The 12,210-nt window shown below is 36.4% G+C and overlaps 1 pseudogene; it reads right to left on the reverse strand.

The window, feature by feature from the left end:
- Positions 1-961: 961 nt before the first annotated feature.
- On the reverse strand, positions 962-7,805 carry LOC120174693 (annotated as a pseudogene).
- Positions 7,806-12,210: the final 4,405 nt, after the last annotated feature.

Here is a 12,210-nt window from a genome sequence, read left to right on the forward strand (position 1 = left end):
GTTCCCAGTTTGAAGGCACCCCTGTGTTTCCCATGCAGGATCGGATCCTCTACAAGGGGTTCGAACTCGGGTCCTTCGATGTTTATTTCGAAAGGAAATTGGTAGAAACCGGAAACAAATTTTTGATCTTCCTCCCATTTGAATAAAGATTGAGCTGAGTCTTCACACAGTTCACTATGGAGATCTTGATTTCCAGTTATAAATCCTTGAGGATTAGCCAGTGGTAGCTTGTTCATCTGAAAATAGAGTGTGTTCATAATTTCATCCATGGAAACAAATTGCATCTCATCATCTGGGTACTTTCCTGCTAGGAGATTCCCATTGCTGGGAATCTCAACAGAATGATTTGCCATTGGTTAATGTGAACTTCAATCTCCTCTGGTAGGCTGGCACCTGCAAATAGGTGAAGTATTTAGCATGATTTCGTGCAAGCGTATCGACTACGTTGCTGGACTTTTCATTTTACTTTATGAGTGATGAGTAAAGGGAACCTGTTGTTGATGGGAAAAGATATGAGCAACATCCGAAAACAGGGTCCCGGATTCGAGCCAGTGCTTCGTGGATATGGTGACGACCGCATCGCTCGATTATGTACAGGTAAGTGTAATAACAGCTTTGAAACATTGCTGGCACCAAACACCTTGTGCACTGCAGCAAAGTAATTTGTTAGGAATAAGAAGTTACAAAGATCTGCTCTTTATCATCATTTTAAAGGGCATGGAACTTGGTTGAATACAAGGGAAACTATTTAACTTAAGCTAAAATGGCTTGTGTTTTGGGTCCATAATGGCCTACATTGTCATTTCTTACATTGGAAAGTTTGCTTATTTATGTCTTGAAAAGGGCTTTTATTCATAGAAGGTTTCACATGTAAGGCTATTCTAATGGAAGAATCAATCATCGTTATGATTGTTGGTCTCTAAGAAAAGCAAGGAGATAAATCATCGTTATGATTTGTTGGTCTCTAAGAAAAGCAAGGAGATATTGCTCTTCATTTTTCATCTACTCACCAAACAGTATCAACGGTAACAATATCAACGATAACCAATCCAACGGTATAAAAGTAAGTAATCCCAAAACAGTACAAAAGTAATCCCACCCGTAACAATATCAACAATATAAACACCTAGAGTCGCTTCCACTCTTCGTTGCTTTTTTCAAGTACTTCGGCACTCGCATTAAGTAGTTTGTTACCTTTCTGACTTCTTCCTGGACTCGAAGAAGCTCCGACTCAGATGATATAGCTCGCTGCTCCGCAGCATCAGCTCTGCTCTGCAGCACAAGCCCTCTTAATCGCAGAACGACAACATTTATTTGCATCACGAACAGCCTCTTCTGTGGAACGAACACGCTCCTCCAAAGAATGAATGTGCTCATCCTTGGAACGAGAAAGCTCCACCACAGAACGAAGGCGCTCCTCCGCATTCTCGGCACGTGACTGCGCTTCAGCTAATTTAGGATAAAACTTCTCATATGAAAGATCCCTGCCACCCACTGCTTTATGGTAGCGGGAGAAACCAGCCGAGAGCTGCAAGAAAAACGACAAAATCAGTCGATAAGTAAAATAAAATACAAATATTAAAAAATGACTCACATCATCTATGAAATTGGATTCATTCTGTTGGTGCCCAGTTTGCTGCTCGGCCACTGCTAAGTCCATTTGATCCTCTGCCGGCTCCATGTCATTATTGAATTCCCCAGCATTTACATCATGTTGGCCCTCAGTTGGTATCTCAGGCACTGTTCTCCCAGAGTTAGACATCTTTGCCCTGCATATTGTAATAACCATTTGGTAGTGCATATAAAAGAGAAGTCAGTCAAACATCATACCATGTAATTGCAAGTGGATCCCATGGAAGCTTTAATTCAACCGAAATGTAATTAACAATATTACTGAATCACCCTACATTGTTTACCTATTGCTTATTTAAACACTAGTTTTTAATTGAAAATTGATCATCTTTTAAATCATTCAATTTCAATGAATATACATATTCATGCAAATTTGGATGCCAAAACTCATTATTCAGTAGGTTCCATAATTTTGGAAGCTTTAATTCAACCGAAATATAATTAACAATATTACTTCACCCTACATTGTTTAGCTATTGCTTATTTAAACACCGGTTTTGAATTGAAAATTGATCATCTTTTAAATCATTCAATTTCAATGAATATACATAGTCATGCAAATTTGGATGCCAAAACTCATTATTCAGTAGGTTCCATAATTTTGGAAGCTTTAATTCAACCGAAATATAATTAACAATATTACTTCACCCTACATTGTTTAGCTATTGCTTATTTAAACACTAGTTTTGAATTGAAAATTGATCATATTTCTAAATCATTCAATTTCAATGAATATACATATTCATTCAATTTTGGATGCCAAAACTCATTATTCAGTAGGTTCCACAATTACATTTTACACAAAGAAAAGGCTATATACATTTTACAGTGTAACTGAAATAGAATGGGAGAATAGATAAAACCACGGCCGGGAGAAGAAAGAAGATCCAAAATTCATTGATCCAAAGTTCAAAAGGCCAATATATATATATATATATATAGGACCTAGCTTTACCCACAATAAATCGAACATGATTATGGAAATAAAAAAGCAAAAAAATCAACAATACCTGACCTGAGAAATAATCGGAGTTGAAAACGAGCTCTAAGAACGTTGAATGAGAACCCCGAAAATCGGTTTCTATCTCCGTTCGCGAACGCCGACGAGCTGCGCTGCTTGGAGGGTTGTGGCTTTGTATTGGTGTAGAGAAAAACGAATAGAGGTACGCGAGGCAGGTTTCGGATTTGATCTGTTTTGAATGGGAATGGAATACGAGTAATAAGATTTTATTAAATAAAGGGTTAAATGCACCATAGCCCCCTAATTTATTCTATTTGTATGGAAATGCCCAAAACACTCACGTTATGTTAATTAAAACACTAGGTAAATTATATATTTAGTCAATTAAATATTCTTATGGTTCCGTTTTGATCACCTAACTATTTGTTTTTTTCGAAATCATCACAAAACTTAAGTTTTGTTCCATTTTGATAACCTAATTTGATTTGAATTATTTTTAAATCTGTAATATAAGAATTCATTTATTCCTTTAAACTATTCAAATTAAGCTATGTGAGTAGCTAGAAATTACAAAATTAAGTTACTTTATTGTTATTCGTAGATGATTAGTAAATAATATCCTACAAAATGTAACTTAATTGTCGACTTAAACATACAAATACTGGCCTTAAAAATAAGAAAAATGGAGCAAAGTCGGTCCTTTGAGCAAATAATATTCCTACAAAATGTAAAGTGCCAATCTTCGTCTCTGGCGCCGAAAGTATCCTCACCATGACCTCGGTCAAAAGCTGCAGTAGTCAAGAGGCGCATTCTTTCCCTCTGAGCTGCATTCAATCTTCTCCACGCCCGACGCCCCGGACAACTACTTCCATTAGTATCACCCCCGTTTGTCTCGAGTTTTTCCGCTGTTCAACCTTCTCACGCAATTCTTTGTATTTAGAGTCTCTTCGAGATAAAGTTGAGGGTTCTCCCTGTAAAAAGATAAAGCAATGAAGAAGACTTGAGTATCAATCAGATTAAATGTAAACTCGCAATATGATGGGACCACCTTTTTTCTCGTTAAATTTAAATGTGAAAATGGTAAAGACAAAAATCTGTGTTCGAGGCATACAAACGTCTTTCTTCATCTAGCTGGGGTTTTCCTTTCTCGTTCCAGTTCTTCTCGAAACGTTTCTGTTTAGCTCGCTGCCGGCCTCTGTCGTGGTTTTAAGAAATATCTGCCTCTTATTTCCTTGAGCTGTCACAGTAAATCAACCAAAATCATTTGCCTTCGACTAAAAAAATACCATCAATGACAAGAAGCAATGCATATTAGATTTGCTGTTAAAGGTTAGGTACCTGCTCGGGGGTAAGCATATTATCAGGAACGTTTACAAGAGGATATTTCTCGCTCACAGAAGCTTCCGTCTTCCTCATTTTCAGTGTTCGGGCTTTGGTTCACCTTTGCTTTTAACGACTGTATCACCTTTTTAGCGTGACCCTATTTCCTGTTTAGAAGTATAACGGTTTCCGAAAGGAAAAAAGGAATTTTCCTCTTGAATTGTCCGAGTTGTGCAAGAGAATTCTAACCCATGCAATTGATTTCTAGTCGTTTATTCAGACGACCTCTTCGCTTCAGCCATTTCTCTCAATCTTGTCCTTGCCGTTCCTTATAGCAGCTTTCTTGCTATCTCTTCTTCCGAAGGAGGTTCTTCGATCGGGTGGAAACCCATGAAGCTGCCAACACCTGGTTTTATCTTCCGCTTCCTTGCCCTTTCTGTTACAGTATTTGACCTTTAAGGAGTTGAAAAGACAGCGGAAGGGGAAAAAACGTAATTCAATTACCTGAAATAATCGAGCTTCTAAGGCATAATTGGGTGCAATATAGCAGTGTTCCATCTTCAAGTCTCGACCTTTTCCCACGTAAATCTAGCCCTATTATAAGCATTTAAAAAACATTAGAAAATGTCTATCCAAGCAGGTCACGATTCAGACTATTCAGGATTTATACTCACATGTGATGAGGATACTTAAGTGAAAGAAGTTGCTTCAAATAGTCGGTGACATAGAATCCACCAATGTTAGTTCGGCAGCATCCTTTGTAAACCGGCTCCCCATTAACAAACTGTGTTCAAACAAATGCCATTATAATCTGAACTTCACGTGCTTGCTTCGTCTTGGTCAAATTTAATATTTATGCCTCATCATATTTCGTAAATTCCTATTCTAAAGTTCTATTACAAGATCTATCTTCCTTTGCAAACACGTAATAGACCGAAGGTTCATCGAAGGAACATAAGGAGACGTTAATGTTGAAAAGTTTCATGACACTAACATAAACGAGACATTTTAAGGAAAAATTCGAATAGAAACTTAGAACATGCTTCAAACCTAAATAATGACCACCTCAACTTTGCAAATCTAGGCACCGAGGTAAACTACGAAGTCAGGGTAACTACGGGAATGACATGAGTAGTGGTGATCCAGGACAGATAGCTAGACGTCTTTCTCACAAAGCCCATGCAGTTGATTATACTTATAGCTGAAAACAGCATCAACACAAATGCTGAAATCTCAAACAGGAAATCAAACATCAGAGATCATATAAATACAGAACAAATAGTTTCATGTATAAAGATACGGAATAAAAAAACGTGGCAAGTATTAATTCAAATGAAATTCCATAACTTATTTGAAGAAATTTGAGCCTTACTCGTGGATGCAGGACAATGTATCACTCAGATAAAACAGGAGCCTAATATGTAATGTTAAAATGAGTGCTTTATACCTACAGATGGAACCCGTAAGTCTCAAAAAAAGTTCAGCCATTTTACTGCGGAATAAACCGGGTTGCAGACATTCCGTGATCAAGATAGGATGATCGATCTGCGGATCGAGGACCGGCGCGACTGCAATCAAAATATCTCAATAAAGCAGTATCATGGTCACCACATTGTCACAGTTTCCCTGCATTAACCCAAATCCCAAAAATTAATTTTTTAACCCTAGTTCATACCTTTTCTTTTACTTTCTGAAGAATAGAAGCAAAATACCGGTGGATTTACGGCGTGGTCTTTGAACAATGTTACGGAAAACAACCGCGGCTCAGTCTCTCCAGCCAACAACTGCAAAATAGAGAGAAAAAAAAAGTCGACAAGTATTGTTTCTAATGGGTAAAAGACGAAGAGTTAGGGGATTTATAGAGAAAGGTTAAAGTAAAGTACCCAATTCGAAAATAGGAAGCGCCATTGTCGATGACGACGGGAGTGGAAGAAGGGAATCGATTGTAATCCGTTTGCCTCGAATTTTCGAAATGAATGGCATGCTTTTTGATTTTAGGGTTTCTATTGGACTGAAACGGTGATGAGAGTTGAGAGGGAGAAGGGGTCTTCTGGAACCGAATGAAGAACTGAAAAGCATATTTTTTAGGTTTTATATTTTAATATTCAGCAACTAAAATGACACGGCAATAGCTCAGTTGTGAGAGCTTCAGACTGAATATTTGAGATTATGTGTTCGATCCACGTTCAACGCATAATTTTTGTTTTTTTGGGCAGTCAAATATGGGTAAAATCAGCTCAATAATCGCGGGTAAATTATTTAATCCAATAGGGTAACTTGTAAATTATTTTGAAATGTATGATATTTATTACAGTGTACGTGAAAATCGTCACATCGGCGTTATAAGATTTATAAAATATATTAAAAATTAAAACTAATCATATGATATGGAACAAAATTGTATGGAACATGTCACGCCGATATGACGAGTTTCACTTGCATTGTAACAAATGCCGTAGATTCCAAAATAATTTCCGAGTTACCTATTGAGCTAAATAATTACCCGCTTAGATTATTGGGGCTGATTTGCCTCAAATATGACTAAGATATATGGGCCATAAACAACAGAACCTACTGGCCCACTGCAATTAATTAAGTTCTAAATGAGATATTTTTTTATTATTTAAAAAAATTCTTTTTTCAAATTATTATTATTGAATTTCTTGCGATTTTCGAGGCATCGGCATGTTCAAGTTACATATAAAAATAATTTATCAGAAATTTGTTGAATTTAAATTAAACATAAAATATAAATATTATGTTTTTGCTTGAATTGATATACGAGTAAATCATACATTAATTAATTATAAATATCATTATTTAAATAATAATTAATATCATCATAGTATCTTTTATACAACAATAAGTTGATCTAGTGAGATGAGCATTAGATCCCTTAAACAATATCAGGTGTCCGATTATGACGTTTGTGATGGAACAAATTGAGTTGAGAGGGTCGTCCTTGCCTGTGCAGTATTCGATCCGGATTAATATCAATAGAATAATTATACCCAAAAATATTTTATCTTTTATATATTATAAAAAAACATCTAAAACACCACTTAATACAAGACTAATGAATAAATAATTTACTACATTTATTTTATTAAATAAAATTTTATAAATTATTAGAATACTTACTTTAGCCTAATACAAATATAATATTTTATTCCTTAAAAAATAAAATAAACTTTATTTTATAATAAAATTTTACAATATTTAATTTAAATTAAATCATCGACAAATAAAATATTAAGAATTATTCAATCAAATCATGGCCTACCTAATAGTCAAGAAAGTAGCAATAATCTCAATTCCAATTTCCAAAATTGAAAGTTCTCACTTTTCAAGTCATCGGAGGACCACTTTACTTAAAACTAACTCTAATTCTACGCCTAGTCCATTCACTCTCTATACTTTTAAATTTTAGTACTTTCTCTTTTAATTTTAATGATTTAGTCTTTCTAGCTAGAAGTGTTCATAGGTTATATGTGGTATTAATATTTCATGTTTGTCCAAGTCCAATTGACTAATAATTAAAAAAATAGCTTTAATATAATTTTATAAAAATAATAATTTGTAAATAGCTAATATAATTTTTAAAAAAATATTAAGCAAATTATCCAAACTTTAATTTTAAATCAACAAGTAAAAGGATTGAATTTCAAGAGTTTAAAGAATATAGGGGCTAATGATGAAATTAAAACTTGAAAATAATCCAACCAAAACGTCACCTTTCACTCTGTCAGCATTATATGGCCACATATAATTTTTTAGTTTCTTAGTTCCTTGCACTGTACGTTTGAAATCTTCATCTTCCATAGGAAGGGAAGCCAACACCCACCTAATATCTCTTACAAAATACCTTCAAATGAAAAGCTTTTGTTTTCATGGAGATTTATGAATAAGAAGAAGGCTACATGACTCCGAGGTGGCGGATGCCGTCGTGTCCGCCAACACCAAAACTGAAACAAGTGGTTTACATGAAGAGGCAGCCGTCGAGGAATAGGTTCTTCCAGCCACCTGACTTTGAAGCTTTCATTTTAATTATGACTCCAGAAAAATAATATTGTGTTTGAATACAGAAACGATCGTCGTTTTAAGGTTATTTTGCTAAATTCAACTTTGTATACATATGTTCGATAATCATATGAGATTTTGATTATATCTAATATCGAGTCGTATAAATTTTTCTTTTGTAATAAGATTCGAACTCGAAATTTGAAAGGTGGGTATACGTTATGCTATTTGTACTTTAGGTTTTCACGTATTGTATTTTTGGGGTTTCAAACGTTAGTTGAAACAGGAGACTTGGAAGAATTTTGTGATTATTTTGGTATATTGGACTGGGTATGTGATAAAATTTCAAATTCCCTTAAGTTTTGTAGTAGTTTAATGATTAAAAATGATAAATTTCATTATAAAGATCTATTAATTGTTCGAGTGATTAAGGATATGATCAAATATAAACATTTACCTTAAAAATGTAATATCACCAACATGACGTCGAAGGTTAGGAGAGCTGCTGGCAGGGTTAGCGAGAGGAATAGATCTGCTTATCCTTTTTCTGGTTTCTCGGTTTTTGTTTCAATGTTAGCAAGAGGATTCAATTATCTATGCTAAAGGAAACGTTTCAAGTTTATGGTGAGGTGATGGATGTTTTCATTGCTTACCGGAATCGTAGCAGACTGTCGTTCGATTCAACTTTTGCATTTGTTAGGTTTAAGAGCAGATCTGAAGCAAATAACGCTGTTAGTAGAGCGAATGGAAGGTGGTTAGATGGGTTTAAGATTAGAGTTTTCCACGATAAATTGCCTGGCAGCCAAAGGAAGAAGGGAGACTCTGTTAGAAGTGTTACGAAGGTTTGGAACCCAGCTCTTAGGGATACTAGGTCGTTCAAAGAAGTGCTTCGTGGCGAACAGATTGTGGATGCTAAGGATCGTGAGATTTATGATGGTTTGCAGGCTGGTTGCTTTAGAGGTTCTGATACAGTTATTCATGTCAACGTAGCCGAAGACAAAGGAGATGGTTCTTCTATTGTTTCTGAGGCTGTTTTCCAGAACATTTCTATCCCTAGTAAGGAGCTTTCGTGGAGGGATTCTTGTTTGGTTGGTAAAATAAAAAATAGGTTCAATGAAAATATTATCTGTACAACATTTAGTGCCGAAGGTCTGGACGTGAAGGTTAGCATCTGGCATGATCTTTTGGTGATTATCAAATTTAGGAATGCATCAGATCGGATGACATGCTGGTTAAAAAGAGTAGATTGGATTCGAGTTTGGTTTGACGAACTGGAATTATTGGAAGGTTACGAGACAAGAGCCAAATCAAAAGTATGGGTATCTCTAAAGGATGTTCCCTTGTCCATCTGGAGTGCAAAGTTTTTCAATGATATTGGAAGCTTGTGGGGGAAAGTTATCTAGATTGACAAAGAATCATTGATAGAGATAGGTTTGACATTGCTAGAGTTCTGCTGGAAGTTCAATCTAAATCGTCCATCCCTGAGAAAATTTTCATTATTTTCAAAGGTCATTCTTATTCTATTAAAATTCTTACAGAAGTACAGGAACAAGCTAGAGCATTCATTGATGGTCAAATAGTGGGGGTAGTGAATGGGGTGTGGAAGGGGACAAAAGATAATTATATCTTTTTTTCTAAGTTGAGCGTGCGTTAGGTGACTGCTCCAAGGGAGGCTCGCATGTGCAGGACCTTAATGATGTGTCTAGTCAGAGGGCTGATTTTAATAATGGATTGATGCCATGTGACTTGGTCGAGGACCTGTCCAAAGTGGATGGTGTAGGAACTTCCAATAATGGTGTTCTTTTGCATGAAGTGCCCATTATTTCGAAGAGTGGACCATTATTTGAACATGCTCCTGATGATAGTGTCGGACTTATAGCCTTTAATAGGGATTCTTATTTTATTGGGGAGTCACCATCCATTTCCAATTGCTATAGGTTGTTGGAGGTCCCAATAGAAATGGTGTCTTCTCTACGAACTATTGATGACGATTTAATTGTTGGACGTAGCGATAGTGGAAATATGAGGTCGAATAGGATGAATAAAAAGTCCAATAATGCGGGTAGAATGAGCATTTCTAACCCAGTTTGGATTGGGACAAAAAGTTCCAGTCTTAAAATTTCTTCTCGATATAGCAAGGTGAAGCGAAAATCACAGGGAGGTAAGGACCGAGCTAAAAAGAAGAAGATTGGTAGCAGCAAAAGGATTCTTAATGGGTCTTCGAGTGGAGTGTTTGATGGCGTCAAGGAAAGTGCAACCATTGAAGCGGAGGAGACCCTATCTGCTACTGAAGCTCTGGGTGTGGAATTCGCAGGTCAAAGAGAGGCAGTGATGAAGAGATTGGTTGAGAATGAGGAGATGGGTTAGTTCCATTCTGGGTCACGGAGTGCTTTCTGTTCGTGTGGTTTCACTAGACTATGGTAGACAATGTTTCAGTTTTATCATGGAATGTTCGTGGATTAAGGAGACCGGAAAAAATTTGAGAAGTTCATAGGATCATCAGATCGTGTAAGGCTAATTTAATTTTGCTTCAGGATACTAAGATTGCCGAGTTGAGTGGGTTTTTGCTAAGAAGATTAATGGGAAATTTTGCTAAGGAAGTTGTCTCTTCGCCTGCTGAAGGTGCTTCTGAAGGGCTGATTTCTTTTTGGGATAAGGCCTTGTTTGACGTAAGTTGCATTTCTATTCATAGGAGAGTGGTATCTCTAAAAGGCAAAATGGTTTCGATCAATAGGGAGATTGGGATTATCAACGTTTATGGGCCTAATGTGTAAGGGGAGAGGAGAGAGTTTTTCACACTTCTGAAGTCGATTATATCGTATTGGAGCGTTCCGGTGATTGTAAGGGGTGACTTTAATGTTGTTAGGACAAGTTCTGAAAGGATAGGGACTCGGGATTATGAGTCTGCATCGAGACATTTTGAGGAGTTCATTAATATATGTGACCTGGTTGAGGTTCCTAATCAAGGTAGTTCGTTTACTTGGAGTAGGGGCGGTGGAAGTGTTGCAGCTAGTAGGCTTGATAGATTCTTGATATCCACTGAAATTTTCAGTTAGTGGCCGAGTTTGGTTCAATGTTCTTTGCCAAAAGGGTTGTCTGATCATAAGCCGATTGTGTTGAAAGAGTTGAGGTTAAGAAAGCTTATCAGACCGTTTAAATGGTTTAACTTCTGGGCAGAAGACTCTATTTTGGCTAAAAGAATCAGTGAGTTATGTGTAGCTAATTATGGTTCTGGTATTAATAATTTGCTGATACTAGTGAAGAATGCGACCAAAATCAGAGACAAGGAATTTCGGGAGTAGAATCCTGATTCGGCGATTGAGCTTGGTAAAAAGATTGATTTGTTAGAAGAGAGATGGTTGTCGGATCCTTGTAATTCTGTGTTACAGGCGGAGATTCTCTCATCGAAGGCTAGACTGTGGAATGTTGTTAGGAAAGAAGAGCGGGACTGGTTGCAAAAATCTAGGCTTAAATGGTTTAAAGAGGGTGATCGAAACACCAAATTTTTTCATCTCTAAACTATTTCTAGAGGTCGGAAAAATCATATTTCCAAGCTGTATTTTCAGAATTCTCTGTTAAAAAATCAGGCTGGAATTCAATAAGCTTTTGTCAATTATTTCGCAGCTAGTTATAATAAGGTGAAGACAATTCCGTTGAAAAGATTTGATATTCCCCTCAAGAGAATTAATGTTGTCACTAGACGATACATTGAGAGTCCTTTTTCATAGGAGGAGGTTTGGCTTGTTATTCAATCTTCCGATGGTTCAAGAGCGCCTGGTCCTAATGGCTTTAGTTTGGATTTTTTCAAGAAATTTTGGCAGCTTTTGAAAGGCGATGTTATGAATTTCTTATAGAATTTTTATTGGGGCAGAGTGGTTGACACCTCTTTCAATAATTCTTTTATCACGCTTATCCCAAAGAAAGCAGAGGCTTCTTCCCCAGAGGACTTCAGACCTATTTCTTTGGTTAGTAGCTTGTATAAGATTGTTGCTCGAGTCTTGGCGAAGAGGTTGGGTGAGTGTCTATCTATTGTGATTGGAGAAAATCAGTTCGCTTTCACCAAGGGTAAGCAGATTGTCGATTGCAGTTTGATTGCCAATGAAGTTATTGATGGGTTATCTAAAAGTAAGTGCTGATCAAGGCAGATTTTAGTAAAGCGTATGATACAGTGGATTGGCAGTTTTTAAATATGATTCTTAAGAAAATTGGGTTCGAAAGAAGATGGAGAAATTGGATTCAAATCTGCGTATCTACTCCTTCTATGATTGTTCTTGTTA

The sequence above is a fragment of the Hibiscus syriacus genome, unplaced genomic scaffold, assembly GCF_006381635.1.
Source record: "Hibiscus syriacus cultivar Baekdansim isolate YM2019G1 unplaced genomic scaffold, ASM638163v2 tig00112114_pilon, whole genome shotgun sequence".
Lineage (NCBI taxonomy): Eukaryota > Viridiplantae > Streptophyta > Magnoliopsida > Malvales > Malvaceae > Hibiscus > Hibiscus syriacus.